Source organism: Ranitomeya imitator, chromosome 5, assembly GCF_032444005.1.
Source record: "Ranitomeya imitator isolate aRanImi1 chromosome 5, aRanImi1.pri, whole genome shotgun sequence".
Classification (NCBI taxonomy): domain Eukaryota; kingdom Metazoa; phylum Chordata; class Amphibia; order Anura; family Dendrobatidae; genus Ranitomeya; species Ranitomeya imitator.
This window is the reverse complement of record NC_091286.1, coordinates 659,050,206-659,068,862: the sequence shown is the minus strand read 5'-3', so window position 1 is coordinate 659,068,862 and position 18,657 is coordinate 659,050,206.

The window sequence follows — 18,657 nt, the reverse complement described above, 5'->3', positions numbered from 1 at the left end:
CACTCTACAGGAGAGAGAGGACCCCGCTGACCAAAACAGCTTACGCTCTACAGGAGACAGAGGACCCCGCTGACCATAACAGCTTACACTCTACAGGAGAGAGAACCCCGCTGACCATAAGAGCTTACACTCTACAGGAGAGAGAGAGAACCCCGATGACCATAAGAGCTTACACTTTACAGGAGAGAGAGGACCCCAATGACCATAAGAGCTTACACTCTACAGGAGAGAGAGGACCCCGCTGACCATAAGAGCTTACACTCTACAGGAGAGAGAGAACCCCGATGACCATAAGAGCTTACACTTTACAGGAGAGAGAGGATCTCACTGACCATAAGAGCTTACACTTTACAGGAGAGAGAGGACCCCGATGACCATAAGAGCTTACACTCTACAGGAGACAGAGGACCCCGCTGACCATAACAGCTTACACTCTACAGGAGAGAGAACCCCGCTGACCATAAAAGCTTACACTCTACAGGAGAGAGAGAACACCGATGACCATAAGAGCTTACACTTTACAGGAGAGAGAGGACCCCGATGACCATAAGAGCTTACACTCTACAGGAGAGAGAGGACCCCGCTGACCATAAGAGCTTACACTCTACAGGAGAGAGAGAACCCCGATGACCATAAGAGCTTACACTTTACAGGAGAGAGAGGACCTCACTGACCATAAGAGCTTACACTCTACAGGAGAGAGAGGACCCCGATGACCATAAGAGCTTACACTTTACAGGAGAGAGAGGACCCCGATGACCATAAGAGCTTACACTCTACAGGAGAGAGAGGAGACCCCGCTGACCATAACAGCTTACACTCTACAGGATAGAGAGGACCCCGCTGACCATAAGAGCTTACACTCTACAGGAGAGAGAGAGAGGACCACACTGACCATAAGAGCTTACACTCTACAGGAGAGAGAGAGAGGACCTCACTGACCATAAGAGCTTACACTCTACAGGAGAGAGAGGACCCCGCTGACCAGAAGAGCTTACACTCTACAGGAGAGAGAGAACCCCGATGACCATAAGAGCTTACACTTTACAGGAGAGAGAGGACCCCGATGACCATAAGAGCTTACACTCTGCAGGAGAGAGAGGAGACCCCGCTAACCATAAGAGCTTACACTCTACAGGAGAGAGAGGACCCCGCTGACTATAAGAGCTTACACTCTACAGGAGAGAGAGGACCCCGCTGACCAAAACAGCTTACACTCTACAGGAGAGAGAGGACCCCGCTGACCATAAGAGCTTACACTCTACAGGAGAGAGAGGACCCCGCTGACCATAAGAGCTTACACTCTACAGGAGAGAGAGGACCCCACTGACCATAAGAGCTTACACTCTACAGGAGAGAGAGGACCCCACTGACCATAAGAGCTTACACTCTACAGGAGAGAGAGGACCCCACTGACCATAAGAGCTTACACTCTACAGGAGAGAGAGGACCCCACTGACCATAAGAGCTTACACTCTACAGGAGAGAGAGGACCCCGCTGACCATAAGAGCATACAATCTACAGGAGAGAGAGGACCCCGCTGACCAAAACAGCTTACGCTCTACAGGAGACAGAGGACCCCGCTGACCATAACAGCTTACACTCTACAGGAGAGAGAACCCCGCTGACCATAAGAGCTTACACTCTACAGGAGAGAGAGAGAACCCCGATGACCATAAGAGCTTACACTTTACAGGAGAGAGAGGACCCCAATGACCATAAGAGCTTACACTCTACAGGAGAGAGAGGACCCCGCTGACCATACGAGCTTACACTCTACAGGAGAGAGAGAACCCCGATGACCATAAGAGCTTACACTTTACAGGAGAGAGAGGATCTCACTGACCATAAGAGCTTACACTTTACAGGAGAGAGAGGACCCCGATGACCATAAGAGCTTACACTCTACAGGAGACAGAGGACCCCGCTGACCATAACAGCTTACACTCTACAGGAGAGAGAACCCCGCTGACCATAAAAGCTTACACTCTACAGGAGAGAGAGAACACCGATGACCATAAGAGCTTACACTTTACAGGAGAGAGAGGACCCCGATGACCATAAGAGCTTACACTCTACAGGAGAGAGAGGACCCCGCTGACCATAAGAGCTTACACTCTACAGGAGAGAGAGAACCCCGATGACCATAAGAGCTTACACTTTACAGGAGAGAGAGGACCTCACTGACCATAAGAGCTTACACTCTACAGGAGAGAGAGGACCCCGATGACCATAAGAGCTTACACTTTACAGGAGAGAGAGGACCCCGATGACCATAAGAGCTTACACTCTACAGGAGAGAGAGGAGACCCCGCTGACCATAACAGCTTACACTCTACAGGATAGAGAGGACCCCGCTGACCATAAGAGCTTACACTCTACAGGAGAGAGAGAGAGGACCACACTGACCATAAGAGCTTACACTCTACAGGAGAGAGAGAGAGGACCTCACTGACCATAAGAGCTTACACTCTACAGGAGAGAGAGAGAGGACCCCGCTGACCATAAGAGCTTACACTCTACAGGAGAGAGAGAGAGGACCTCACTGACCATAAGAGCTTACACTCTACAGGAGAGAGAGGACCCCGCTGACCATAAGAGCTTACACTCTACAGGAGAGAGAGAACCCCGATGACCATAAGAGCTTACACTTTACAGGAGAGAGAGGACCTCACTGACCATAAGAGCTTACACTTTACAGGAGAGAGAGGACCCCGATGACCATAAGAGCTTACACTCTGCAGGAGAGAGAGGAGACCCCGCTGACCATAAGAGCTTACACTCTACAGGATAGAGAGGACCCCGATGACCATAAGAGCTTACACTTTACAGGAGAGAGAGGACCTCACTGACCATAAGAGCTTACACTTTACAGGAGAGAGAAGACCCCGATGACCATAAGAGCTTACACTCTACAGGAGAGAGAGGAGACCCCGCTGACCATAAGAGCTTACACTCTACAGGATAGAGAGGACCCCGCTGACCATAAGAGCTTACACTCTACAGGAGAGAGAGGACCCCACTGACCAAAACAGCTTACGCTCTACAGGAGACAGAGGACCCCGCTGACCATAACAGCTTACACTCTACAGGAGAGAGAACCCCGCTGACCATAAGAGCTTACACTCTACAGGAGAGAGAACCCCGCTGACCATAAGAGCTTACACTCTACAGGAGAGAGAGGAACCTGCTGACCATTAGAACTTAGAAGCCCTGCCCCCTTCCAGTCACAACTCCCCATCCCTGCATCCCAGAACTGGCGGTAGTTTTGGCGCCAGTACTACAGTGCCATTAGAGCCACAAGTGCCACCACACAACCCTGTGCAGTCGCAGTTATTAGGGCAGATGGGGTCTAGAGACATCTGCGGAGGATGCCTCTGACCCTAGGCAGGATAAGGCGCAGCATGACAGTGTAGTATCACTTATGCCGGCAGCTGCTGTCCCCAGCATGTCTGATGCTGGCAGGGATGACGCTGCTGTTGATGTAACTCCTGCAGTGCCACAAGGGTTGTCTTCCTCTCTGCCCACGGATCCAACTAATGTTGTGGACCCATCTAGGCGTAGATGCCGGGGTTCCAGTTCATCGTCCTCGGAGTCACCTCACCGTTATAGTCGGCACAGACACCACTCCTCATGCCAATGCAGCAGGCATTCCTCGCTTGCATGTCGGAGGTCCAGATCTCACAGGAGGGGTCGCAGGTCACAGTCCTCAAGATGGCGATCTCCGTTATCGTCAGAGTGTACGAGTGCATCGGCGAGTCCCGATTACTGGCATCGATCTCGGGGCAACAGACGAGAGCCGGAAACAGCCGCCAGGGTGTCAAGCCTGGCGGGACCTGTGGAGTAAGGGCTTCCTGCCTGGCCATCACCCACCCATCCTTTGATCCAGGTACTGGAGTTCCTCCTTTGGTCGGAGTCCATCCTCCTGTGGCAAGTATGGGTGAGTACAATATTTCTCTTGCAGGGAGCGATGGTAATTCAATTTTTTGTCTGCTTTGAGAGCTTTAATTGTTCAATTCTCAGCACCAAGGGGTGTCCAGCATGTAAATCTTCGTAATCCGCAAAAGAAGAGCAAACCACCACTAGTGGGTACATTTAAAGATTCTCTTTATTGTGGGATTAGCCCTCTAGGGTCTTATTTAGATATTGAGACTAGAGAAAAAATATGGTCTAAGAAATATATAGACATCTGGTCATTAATATCGGTGGACCAGCATACGGTGGACAAGGAGAGGAGAGTGAATGATAGACCTTTTTACAGGAGCAGACAGAAGGTTGCCAAAACCATGAGCAATTGGTTACATTACAAGCTTTCACCGTTTTGGGTTGCGTCATGGGCCAGAGGCATCCGGAATGATGTTCTGAATTGTTATTTTACCAGGACAGGATTTATACATCGTACAAGGCCCATGGCGGGTCTGACCGGTGGCGCTATGATGAGTAATGCCGGAGGCGGCTGGCCCTGCAGCCTGAAATTGGTTGGGGGGGGTTAAGGCTAATGAAGTATGGATCAGATTAATGTTATCACAGAAACAGCCCCCCTTTCCATCAGCGGCCACTAGCCAATCTTCAGCAGCAGCAGGTCACAGCTTAGTGGTCGTGCGGAGACCAAGAGCCTGCTGGTTATTCAACGAGGGACATTGCCGTTTATTTGGGTTGTGTAAATATAAACATGAAGGCTCTGCCTGCGGAGGAGCCCACCCAGCGGCCCGCTGCTCCCGCTCCCCCGGGAAAATTACCAGCCAAGCCTTCTGGCAGCAAAAGCAGGGAGCATAAGGACTCCGGTGAGCGTAGTCGCGATGGGCCCTTAGTTAGACCGATATCCTAATAAAGTTGCGCCGGGCTAACTCCGATTTGTTTTTTTAGGCGGGTTTTTTATTCCTTTCAAATTTCACAGGTTTCTCTCGTTTGCTTCCAATTTGAAGTCGGCCCGTGACCACCCTGAAGTCCAGCAGGAAAAGATTGAAAAAGAAGTGAGGTTAGGGAGGATTTCGGGCCCGTTCACATCCCCTCCGTATTGGAACTTTAGAGTCTCCCCATTGGGCCTAGTTCTGAAAAAGGACCCTGGTTCATTTCGTCTTATTCACCATCTATACTACCCTAATAGTGAATCTGTTAATGATGGAATTTCAGTGAAGGACGCATCGGTATCATACGTTTCTTTTCACAGCTAAGTAGCCTTCGTTTGCCAGGCCGGTGCTGGTGCACTCCTGGCGAAGTCTGATATCGAGTCCGCTTTCTGTCTTTTACCTGTTCACCCGGACTGTTTCCACCTTTTGGGCTGTCAAGTGGAGGATGGTTTTTATTATGACATGTGCCTTCCGATGGGTTGTTCTACGAGCGAGTTATTATTTTGAGCTCTTCAGTTCCTTTTTGGATTGGGTTGTTAGATCAGGTACCGGTGTTAGATCTGTCACACACTACTTGGATAATTTTTGTTTGTAGGACCAAAAGACTGATGTTTGTTCGCGGTTATTAAAATTTTTCAAGGATATTGCGGATCAGTTTGGTGTCCCGTTGTCAGAGGAAAAAACGGTTGGTCCTGTGACGACTTTTTTGCGAATCAAAATTGATACTATCAGCATGGTTTATTGGTTGCCGGGAGAGAAGGTGGAGAAGGTGGATGATTTTTATGATGTAAGTCGTGCTGCTGTGATACCATAATTTCCCACGGGATCAATAAAGTGTATCGTATCGTATCGTAAGCTTCTGAACATGATTGAAGGTTTTTGTGCTGTCAAAAAGGTCACCTTGCATCAAATGCAGTCACTACTCAGACTGTTGGTTTTTGCCTGAAGAGTCATGCCATCGGGTAGGGTTTTTTCATTACGTTTATTGTTAGCTACAAGAGGGGCTACTTTTCCCAGCCATAAAATTCGCTTGACAAAAAATTTATGGGCTGATTTGGAAGTTTGGAGAACATTTTTGATTTCTTTCAATGGCCACACGTGCTTTATGTTTTCTGAGATTTCAAGCCCGGAGTTGAAATTGTTTTCTGATGCAGCTGGATTGGCTGGTTTTGGTGTCATATTTGGAGGTCAGTGGTGTGCTGCCGCGTGGCCGGATTCGTGGAGAGTGGAGGGGCTGTGCAAAAATCTGGCGCTGTTTCCCATTGTAGTGGCCTTCAAGATGTGGGGCTCCCAATTTGCTAATAGGAAAATATGTTTTTGGTATGATAACCTCAGTTTGGTGCACTGGTCCTTGGCTTACAACGTCATTTAGTTCTTCTGCGTCTGGAAAAGAACATTTGGTTCAGGGCATACCATGTTCTGGGAATTGATAATGGTATTGTTGATGCTCTGTCACGTTTCAATTGGCAGGTTTTCAGGCAGCTTCTGCCCAGTGCACAAACGGAAGGTTCAACTTGCCCCTCGCTGCTATGGGACATAGTTGCCAACAGCTAATGCCGTTGGTCCGCTCGTCAGTGGTATCATCTATTTGGCAATCTTACGATAAGTCTTGGGCTGAGTAGTGTAGTTTGATCAATGGGAGACTGGTTCATGTTTGCTGTCAGGCCAGACTGGAGGTAACAGTTGATTTTGTGACTTTAAATAAATAAATAAATAATCTTTATTTTTATATAGCACTAACATATTCCGCAACGCTTTACACTTTATTGTTTAACTCTGGAATATCAGGCTTTTCGGCTCAGCAACGCCTTGGGGGCCTAGCTTTTTATTTCCAATTGCTTAATTGGCCGGATGTCACGTTGGCCTTCATAATCAGACAGGCCTTAAAAGGTTGGAAGAGATCCCAACCTAGTAAGGAAAGCAGACTTCCCATTTCTATGTCTTTATTGAGTAAGATTGTTTCTTTTACCCTGGTTAGTTGCTCTTTCGCAATTCGAAGCTGCCCCTTTTTTCAGTTACATATGTAATCCTGTATTTTGGGGCTTTACACATTAGTGAATTGGTCCCTAAATCTAAACATATGACAGATAAGGGATTACTTTTCAAAGATGTGGTAGTAGTGGAGGATGCAATACGTCTCCGTATTCACAGGTCCAAAACAGACCCTTCAGGCAGGGGGGCTTGGATTCTTCTAAGCTCAATTCCAGGTCCTATTTGCCCAGTCAAGCTGGTTGGTAATTATTTAAATTTCAGAAGTAGTGGTAAATTTTTTCTTGCGCATGCTGATGGTTCCCCGTTGACGAAATTTCAATTCCAGTCGATCTTTCGGAAATGCCTACTGGCTTCTGGTGATCGCCCAGGCGAATATGGGACCCATTCTTTTTGTATAGGGGTCGCTACTGAGGATGCAAGGGAGGGTGTGCCAGAGGCCGAGGTCCAAAGGTTAGGTCGGTGGAGTTCCGCTTGCTATGCCAGGTATAGTAGACCTGATTTACTAATATGATTTCTCTTTTGTTTTTCCAGGTTCCCCCAGGCCAACGGTGTGGGTGCTAGGACATTCGTACATGTTCCGGGCGGCTCAGAGAGAATGTCATCCAGGGGAAAGGAATTTGGGTTTTCAGGGTTTGGATGTGAATTGGAGAGGCATTAGGGGTTTGAAATGGCCTCAAGTTCTTCAGGAAGTGGTGGATATTGGAAGGAATATTGTAGGTCCAGTCATCTTAGTCCTACATGCAGGTGGGAATGACTTATGTTCTCATAAAGTTGTTGAGGTATTGATGATGATGATGATGAGATCTGACTTGGAATGCTTTCCTAGTTTTTTCCCAGAACTCATGTTAGTATGGTCAGAAATAGTTCCCAGAGCTGTGTGGCAGGGTGCCAGCGATGGTGCGGCGGTGGAGCGTTCTAGGCGTACAGTAAATGCGCGCATGGCCAAGTTCGTGCGGGATAAGTTTGGTGTGGTTGTGAGGCATCGGCACCTAGAAGGGGTAAATCTGCTCTTTTGAAGCAGGACGGCGTCCAACTCAATGATATTGGTGTAGATATCCTGCTGTCGGGTATCCAGGATGTAATAGAACGAGCATTGTACTTGATGGGTGGGGGTCGGAGTCCTGTTTAGTGTTAAACAGGATCCTCCTTGGCTGCTTGCAATAAAGGAATCACTGGAATGATGCGGCTATGCAGGCTGACTTGCCTGCAGAATTGCAGGACGTTTGGCTACTGGTCTTTTCGTAAAATTTAAAGTGCTGCTGTTTATTATTATTGTTAAACGTGTATATGCAAAATTAAAATTAAAGCAGTGACTGACTTCACCCATCAACTATTTTTACTTGTCCAGTTATTTAGTGGGGTGGTTTTGGGGCGGTAGGGGAGAGGGAATTCCCTGGGTTGGTGGGGCGTGTTCGTTTTGTGGGTCGCCGCAGTCTTGTCTGGAGAAGTTATTTAGTTATTATCTATGAATATTACATGTGACCAGTTAAACATGTGATTTTTACATATATTGTGACTTTTGGGGTGCTGTTACTAATGTGCTGCTTTTGTAATGCTTGAAATTATGTCATTTCCTTCTGAAATGAATCACGGGCCACTTTGAACTAGCTGTCTTACTGTGGAGAACACATTGGCTACATTTTATAGATGGAGACGTACTAACTGGTTCCCAGAATTAGCAGATTTATGTCCATAAATTTTATATGTCTGTAGTGGATAGGTATTTTAGAAGGTGACATTTAAGAAAATTAGTTGTGCCTATGTATGTGAAATGAGAAGTAACATACTTTGTTGAAGATATTTGAATATATATTGCAATATTTGACACAGTGTATGCCTAAAAATTACTATATGCTATATAGCTCAGTATATCCCCTGCATGCATAAAAGATTTCCCTGGGTACAAGAATTTGACTCAGAATTCTTAGTACAGTATGGTTTTTTTTAATGATACACTATTTATGCTTTTTTAGGCACAATCTTGTAGATGGAGACTATTTAGTCAACATTTTAGTGTAGGCACTGACCCTACCATTTATTGACAGCTCACTTAAGGTACCGTCACACTGACCAACTTCACAACGATATCGCTAGCGATCCGTGACGTTGCAGCGTCCTGACTAGCGATATCGTTGAGTTTGACAGGCAGCAGCGATCTGGATCCTGCTGTGACATCGTTGGTCAGAGCAGAAAGTCCAGAACTTTATTTTGTTGCTGGATCTCCCGCAGACATCGCTAAATCGGCATGTGTGACACCGATGCAGCGATGTCTTCACTGGTAACCAGGGTAAACATCGGGTTACTAAGCGCAGGGCCGCGCTTAGTAACCCGATGTTTACCCTGGTTACCAGTGTAAATGTAAAAAAAAACAAACACTACATACTTACATTCCGGTGTCTGTCGCGTCCCTCGGCGTTCTGCTTTTCTGCACTGTCAGCGCCGGCCAGCCGTAAAGCAGATTACAGCGGTGACGTCACCACTGTGCTTTACGGCCAGCCGGCGCTCACAGTCAGTGCAGGAAAGCACCGCGCCAGGGGACAGACACCGGAATGTAAGTATGTAGTGTTTGTTTGTTTTTTACATTAGCACTGGTAACCAGGGTAAACATTGGGTTACTAAGCGCGGCCCTGCGCTTAGTAACCCAATGTTTACCCTGGTTACCCGGGGACTTCGCATAGTTGGTCGCTGGAGAGCTGTCTGTATGACAGCTCTCCAGCGACCACACAGCGACACTGCAGCGATCAGCATCGTTGTCTAGATCGCTGCAGCGTCGCTAAATGTGACGGTACCTTTAGCTCTTTAGATACGACGAGATAAGTTTTGCAACACGCTCTGAGACACTGAGTGCCTCCCCATTAGGGGTTTGTCCTCGGTCTTTTGTGTGTGTGTGTTTTTTTGTGTGTCCCATTTTTTGGTATGTTTTGTAGGGTGATATAGGGTCTTTAGGGACATGGACATTGAGCGGGGGCGTCACATCGTCATCAACTAGGGTGCCAACCTCCGCAGACAGGTAGGGCCTCTTTTAGGGCCTACTAGGGTGAAATTATTCTCCCCCCTCCAAAGTCATTTGACTTTTTGTGTATATATGTGAGAGTCACTATATTCACCCTTAATGAATATTTTAATTATATTAATAAAAGGTATATTTTAGAGGGTTATTTCTTTTTGTGGTGTTTAAAATTTGGAAGTCCTTATAATTTTCTTTGGAGGTTTTGTTTTGTTTATAAGTTCCAACTTGCTGTTGGGAGTTGCGGGTGATATTTGCACTTCTCTTTTGAGGCTTGGAGCTGTAGCAGTCTGCTAGCGTTCTCTTTGGAGTTTGGAGGGCGTTGCTTCTCTCTGAGTCTACTCAAGCTAAGAGTCCCTTGTTTCGTTTATACTAGCCGTCTTTAGTGTTAGTGCGGTTCGACCAGCGTTCACCCCTTCCTTCCCTAACCAGGGCTTACTGCTAGGGTCTGGCAGGGATTAAGTATCCTGCTCGGCGATAGGTGCGAAACCCATTTAGAGCAGACAGGATGACATTAGATCTGCCTAGGGGTCTCCACTCCCCGCTTCCCTAGTGTTGGGCCCCCTTCCCCTTATCCCTTTGTGTTGCACTTAGTCTGTCCTACACTGTGCATGACACTATGCAGTCCATTTGGAGCCCGTGAGTAGTCTCGGCGGGGGCCAATGAGCGCCTGGAATGACATGTTTCTGGGACAATAGGCCTGGATTTACTTTTTGGGGTAATGGTTCTCTATTCAATGGCCCAGCTGGTATATTTAATATGCCAATACCAATGTTCTCTAATTATCTTCCAAAGAACCTTCATCAAGTTTCCATTGGCACATCACTTTCTCCATGTCGATAGCAAGTGGAGGTAAGACTAGTGGTTTATGTCTATGCAACTATATAATCTGCTATTGAGGTCCCGCAAGACATAATTTTCAAACCGGTAATGCTCATTTGAGATTTTTTTGCCATCCTTTGCCGGGGCCTCCTCATTCTTTTTCTCTCCTGATTGGAGCCGGTTTGTCCAGTTTTGTGAAGGACGTAAAATACACCGTTATCAGATATCATCTGTTTCTCAACACTGGAAGGTGTTTCTTACTACGAGCAGTGGATGCAAAGAACTCGAGCATGATTTATTTATTCCAGAGGAATTTTTCTTTTAAAATGAGTAAGGAAGGTGCCATCATCATTATAGGAAAGGCTTATTTTCTGTACATTCAGAGGAGGCAAGCTCTGGAATACAGGGATCCTGTACCCTAGTGCTCCACTCACATAATCGATTGTTAGATCCAGCAGCTATGAAGGATGGGAGCCATGCTAACCTCCTCGTACCCGCCGGCATTACGAGCACCTCTTCTGATTTGTAGGCACAGTGTGATGTCATTGATGCAACCATCACATCACATCAGGATGGCTACTCAAATAAGGAGGTCAGGATGCCAACAAGTAGAAGGAGTTTCACACGAGTCCCCTCTGGCACTCACTGACTATTGATGTGGCTACTGGACCAGGGTCCTGCAAATCATCTCCGCTACAGTGTTGATTCAGCCATGCTACGCAAATAGCATTAGTACGTTTAGCACCCTATATTGTGAACATGGCATACTCAACGACCGGCCGGCGCAGGGTACACCTGCAAGAATGGCACTCGTATAGAAGGAAGAGGATAATGATACATTCAGCGATGAATGATTGATCTACAAACACTGTCAAACTCACGTAAGAGAGTTAACAAGAGTTGGCTGGGTAACTTGATCTTCTGTATTCTTCTAGGTAAAGCAACCAGACACTGGAGAAAGCATGGAGGGGAGGTGTGATGGTGTAGAGGCGCTTTGCTGGTGACATTGTTGATGATTTATTCCAAATTCATGACTCACTTACCTAGTATAGCCACCACAACTTCCCATAACAACATGCCATCATCTGGTTTGCACTTTGTGAGACCATCTATATATATAATTGTCTAAGGGTTTTTCCGTCTGTCTGTCCTGGAAATCCCGCGTCTCTGATTGGTCGAGGCCGCCAGGCCTCGACCAATCAGCGACGGGCACAGCATGGCGACGATGATGTCATAAATGTTGCCTCGACCAATCAGCAACGGGCACAGTCTGCCGCGAATTCGCCTCAACCAATCAGCGACGGGCACAGTATCGACGTAGATGTCATAATGGTTGCCATGGCGACGATGATGTCATAAAGGTTGCCTCGACCAATCAGCGACGGGCACGGTCTGCCGCAAATTCTGGAATCATCTTTGTCCATATACTACGGGGATATGCATATTCTAGAATACCCGATGCGTTAGAATCGGGCCACATTCTAGTCATCAGGATAATGACCCAAAGCAGACTCTTCATTATGGAATCCTGGGGAAATCTAACTCAGTGCAACCATTAATTATAATTCTTCACAGTAGAGGGAGGTAAAAGTTTACAGGCACACAGTAATGACACAGTTCTGAGTTGAAGTTGATCACATGTGTTTTATTCAAACTTCTTTTCATCACAGTATCACTTTTCTTCATTCAATGCTCCATCAAGATATATGAAAGTCTCTTTACAGATAACTCCTCTTCACACACAGTGTTTTAACCTAAGCATAACTGTACCTTGCTCATGCAGAGGTGGGGGGCTGAGTCCGGTGCTGTAGCTCTCTCACTTCTATCTTGAATTAATAAAGATGCGCCTGGATGTCCTGACTGCTTCTATGAATACATCAATTGCTTCCCAGGAAAAACTGGTCTATACAGCTTGTCTGACTTCAGTGAGAAAACTATCTAACACACCTCTTACTCTTGGATGTCCTGGACACAATAAAAACTTTCCCAGTATCCCCTGGGGCTGAGCTAACCACTCCCTGTCTGCTATAATTTTTTAAAAATCAACAGTTCGGCTTCTATCTGTTATATCTACTCGATCAAAAAAGAGAAAGACATAGCGCCCAGTCAGATGATGCAGCCCTCACAATCTCCCAACCTCATTGCAATAGAGGTGGTTCTGAATGAGATGGAGCCAGAGTATAGAAAAGCAGCCAACAAGTGTCCAGTGTAAACGGTATAAAGTTGTTATCAGAGTAACTGGGGGAACTAGGAGGAATCCAAGGTTAAGCACACATTCTGGTTTGTTTCACATATTTTTCTTTATGCCTTAGGCCTGATCAATCAAGACCAGTGCTGTCTCTATTATATTCATCATTCTGAGATTAGAAAGAAAGTGCTTTTTTTTATCCCAGAAATGATGCCCGTCCTGTCCATGGTAGTGTGTGGTAATGCAGGCACTGTATTCAAATGAATGAGACTGAGCCGTCAATACCATATACAGCGGCGGAGAAGAAAAGGCCTTTATTTTCTTATCCTAAACCCTTCAAGATTGGCGGTTGCACTTGTATGATGACACTTTTGCACCATTTTTTCCCTGTTTGTCCTTCAATAGAATAAAGTTATTTGATGTTCATTTTTATAATAACACCTAAATCCAACACATACACATAAAATGTAAACCTGTTTGTATTAAATTCTTTATTTTAATAAACATTTTTTAGGAAAACAGATAGCGGAATGTAAGATTAAACAATATATTACATCAGTGGTCGACAACCTGTGGATTTCTGGCTATTGTAAACTACATCTCCCAGCATTCCCTTAGAGTTATCTGGAAACTTTCCCTCTGAGTAGTTCAAGAGAAAACATTAAAATAAATATTAAACCTCAAATTGAAGCTATAGGTGGAGCTCAATTATGGAAAGTTTTATACATTTCTTTGCAGCGAGCTCCATCTAGTGGCAGTTGCAGGCGGACAGAATTTCATCATGTAACTATAGGGTAAATGGAAGGAAAGGATTTTGCCCTCGGTGTATATGTAATGATGGTAAAATAATTTACCATCTCTTTTGTTAGGCACCAATGCACTTGGAAAACTTCTACAAAAATCCTGCTATTACCCTTGGCCATGCTGGAAGTCGTAGTTAACAATAGCTGCGACGATACAGGATACAGACTGCAGTCTTATATTACAATTGATATTAAACTGTCATTCTTTGACCTAAAAACACACATGAAATAAATAAGTTAAAGGAAAAGTGGTAATAAAAAAAATCCTGTGTGTTATACAATATTTATAATACAGCGGGAGTAACGTCATATTATACAGTGAAGAAATCTATATAGAGATCTGCTTTACAAGGGAATCACGGCAGATATGGAAAAGCTGCTAGATTACTCATATTAGGAGTGCAAACGCCCCAGCACAGGTGCCCGTAAAATAGGTTCATTTATACAGTATGTAAGAAGTACATTTGCAGAATATGGACTGCTGGGCATACTTGGTTATATTGCTTGCTCCTTTAAAGAGGACTTGTCACTTGTAATAAATATGTTATTTTTTTTCCTTGATGTAAATACCAGCAATGTTTTCTTTCGTTCCTACACCTCTCCGTTCCTTAGATATGGCCTCTTCTCTGTGTGTAAATTTAGTTCCATTAGCCAAGTGGGCATGGTCATAAAACTTCTCGGTGGGTGTCTTCTTGAGGACCCCTCCCTGTTGTCCTAGAAGACTAGATTTCTAGAGAAGGAAGAACATTGTGTGACTTGTGTGAGTGCTGCTGTAATTTGGCACAAGAAGAAGAAGTTTCTTGAAGGTTTATAGAAAGTCCTAGCAAGGCCCTTGAAAAACCTCATGCTTGCTGAGGGTATGAAGCCTGATAATGCCCTAATGGGAGAGGTTGAGGTGGAGCCCAGAAATTGTGAAGGTTCTGGTGTCGTTGAGCAGGGTAATTAGGTAGACAAGGGTGCAATTGGTTTGAGCAAGTGACAAAACGTTGGTCTGCGCTTGGTGGCGGAGACCTTGTCTACTAAGGGTGGCACCTTTTCTTTCTATGGTGAGGAAGAGATTAACTGGAAAGTATCTGGATTGGACTACTAGACCACTCGTGGTGAGACATCATGGAAAGGCTTGTGGAGAGCTCCAGGAACCAGGTCCCCTGTTGGGGCAGCACGGTGGCGCAGTGGTTAGCACTACAGCCTTGCAGCGCTGGAGTCCTGGGTTCAAACCCCACCAAGGACAACATCTGCAAAGAGTTTGTATGTTCTCTCCGTGTTTGCGTGGGTTTCCTCCGGGTACTCTGGTTTCCTCCCACATTCAAAAAGACATACTGATAGGGAATTTAGATTGTGAGCCCCATCGGGGACAGTGATGATAATGTGTGCAAAATGTAAAGCGCTGCGGAATATGTTAGCGCTATATAAAGATTATTATTATTAACTAGTGCTCACCGTGGACACGAAGACAATTTGGTTGCCTTGTTTAGTACAACCTGGAGATTGATTTCAGGAGAGAACGGTGAGCTAACATCAAACCTTCTGTGTTCTGGGACGACGAGTCAAGTCGTGTCGTAGGAGGACCTACATAATATTTATGTTGGCTACTGCAAAACCCATAATGGTTCTGCAGAACCCATAATGGTTAAGGTTTATCGTCAACCTTTGTTGGGAACCAATGTGGGTGAGAAGTGAATGGTGGGCTCAAACATGGTGAAGACTGTAGGAGGGTTCTGTAGCGGGCTGAGAAAATCCTGGTGAAACAGTTGGATCTTAAGTCAGGGCTGAAACTCTATTGTCGGCAAAGCAACCAACTGTAGTTTAGGAAGTCCCAAGACTTTTCTGTGGATCATATGAGAAGACCAAGTTCATCAAAGCCTGGAGATAGTTAAGGGCCCTTTTGGAGATTTTTGCATTGGGCCGGACATGCTTAAACTTAACCCACTAATTATAGTCAAGGTCTGGTCCTATAGGCCTAGATTGTGTTGCACTATGGGGTATAGATGTGGATGGGGTGAAAAATAATTTCCACAACCCCACACAAATTGCTGGTTGGCTCACTATTTATAACAGGTATTTGTGACACGGTGGAAATATATAGTAATCTAAAATAAGAAATAAGTCCCATGAGTATTTACTTTCTACTTTCCTAGTTACCTCAATCAATATCATTTGGTTATTTTTTCAGTAATGTGACAAAATCCTGGTACAATTCATTAGCTAAACTCCCAGTGATGTCATTAGTTCCCTCAAACCTGACAAGCTACATTACCAGTGATGTCATAGGTCCCGTCTAGAATTCTGCTAGTCACTGTGCCCTGTGCATTAATAGGATGCCCTCTTAGGCTAGGTTCACATTTGCGGTTGGGTCCGCAGTGTATGATCTGCATGTGCAAACGCATGCAAAAACGCATGCAAATGCATGCTTACACAGCATATTTTATCTGCATCAGCATACGCATGACGGCAAAAAACAGCGTTTGCATGCGTTTTTACCTGCGTTTGCGGGTTTTATGCGCATGCGTTTGATATTTCAAGGAGGGCATATATCAATGGGTGTGTCTAAATCAGTTCCTGGAAATGCGCGGTCCGAAGTATGCAAGCGCATCGAATGCGTCAGAAACACTGCAGACACAACTGCAAATATGAAACCAGTCTTAGTGAAGTCACCTCATCCTGTACATTGATAGGATGCCCTCTTAGTGAAGTCATCCCGCTCTGTGAATTGATAGGATGCCCTCTCAGTGATGTCACCTCATCCTGTACATTGATAGGATGCCCTCTCAGTGATGTACGCTCATCTTCTGCATTGATAGGATGCCCTCTTAGTGAAGTCATCCTGTCCTGTGCATTGATAGGATGCCCTCTCAGTGATGTCACCATGTCCTTTGCATTGATAGGATGCCCTCTCTGTGATGTCACCATGCCCTGTACATTGATAGTATACCCTCTTAGTGATGTCACCATTAGGTTTCTGCTAATAACCAAGAAAAATTATCTTTCACAATTGGTGCAGAATCCAACCAGAGGAGCAGCACTTTTAGACCTAATACTATCTAATAGACCTGACAGAATAACAAATCTGCAGGTGGTCGGGCATCTAGGAAATAGCGACCACAATATTGTACAGTTTCACCTGTCTTTCACTAGGGGGACTTGTCAGGGAGTCACAAAAACACTGAACTTTAGGAAGGCAAAGTTTGACCAGCTTAGAGATGCCCTTAATCTGGTAGACTGGGACAATATCCTCAGAAATAAGAATACAGATAATAAATGGGAAATGTTTAAGAACATCCTAAATAGGCAGTGTAAGCGGTTTATACCTTGTGGGAATAAAAGGACTAGAAATAGGAAAAACCCAATGTGGCTAAACAAAGAAGTAAGACAGGCAATTAACAGTAAAAAGAAAGCATTTGCACTACTAAAGCAGGATGGAACCATTGAAGCTCTAAAAAACTATAGGGAGAAAAATACTTTATCTAAAAAACTAATTAAAGCTGCCAAAAAGGAAACAGAGAAGCACATTGCTAAGGAGAGTAAAACTAATCCCAAACTGTTCTTCAACTATATCAATAGTAAAAGAATAAAAACTGAAAATGTAGGCCCCTTAAAAAATAGTGAGGAAAGAATGGTTGTAGATGATGAGGAAAAAGCTAACATATTAAACACCTTCTTCTCCACGGTATTCACAGTGGAAAATGAAATGCTAGGTGAAATCCCAAGAAACAATGAAAACCCTATATTAAGGGTCACCAATCTAACCCAAGAAGAGGTGCGAAACCGGCTAAATAAGATTAAAATAGATAAATCTCCGGGTCCGGATGGCATACACCCACGAGCACTAAGAGAACTAAGTAATGTAATAGATAAACCATTATTTCTTATTTTTAGTGACTCTATAGCGACAGGGTCTGTTCTGCAGGATTGGCGCATAGCAAATGTGGTGCCAATATTCAAAAAGGGCTCTAAAAGTGAACCTGGAAATTATAGGCCAGTAAGTCTAACCTCTATTGTTGGTAAAATATTTGAAGGGTTTCTGAGGGATGTTATTCTGGATTATCTCAATGAGAATAACTGTTTAACTCCATATCAGCATGGGTTTATGAGAAATCGCTCCTGTCAAACCAATCTAATCAGTTTTTATGAAGAGGTAAGCTATAGGCTGGACCACGGTGAGTCATTGGACGTGGTATATCTCGATTTTTCCAAAGCGTTTGATACCGTGCCGCACAAGAGGTTGGTACACAAAATGAGAATGCTTGGTCTGGGGGAAATTGTGTGTAAATGGGTTAGTAACTGGCTTAGTGATAGAAAGCAGAGGGTGGTTATAAATGGTATAGTCTCTAACTGGGTCGCTGTGACCAGTGGGGTACCGCAGGGGTCAGTATTGGGACCTGTTCTCTTCAACATATTCATTAATGATCTGGTAGAAGGTTTACACAGTAAAATATCGATATTTGCAGATGATACAAAACTATGTAAAGCAGTTAATACAAGTGAAGATAGTATTCTGCTACAGATGGATCTGGATAAGTTGGAAACTTGGGCTGAAAGGTGGCAGATGAGGTTTAACAATGATAAATGTAAGGTTATACACATGGGAAGAAGGAATCAATGTCACCATTACACACTGAATGGGAAACCACTGGGTAAATCTGACAGGGAGAAGGACTTGGGGATCCTAGTTAATGATAAACTTACCTGGAGCAGCCAGTGCCAGGCAGCAGCTGCCAAGGCAAACAGGATCATGGGGTGCATTAAAAGAGGTCTGGATACACATGATGAGAGCATTATACTGCCTCTGTACAAATCCCTAGTTAGACCGCACATGGAGTACTGTGTCCAGTTTTGGGCACCGGTGCTCAGGAAGGATATAATGGAACTAGAGAGAGTACAAAGGAGGGCAACAAAATTAATAAAGGGGATGGGAGAACTACAATACCCAGATAGATTAGCGAAATTAGGATTATTTAGTCTAGAAAAAAGACGACTGAGGGGCGATCTAATAA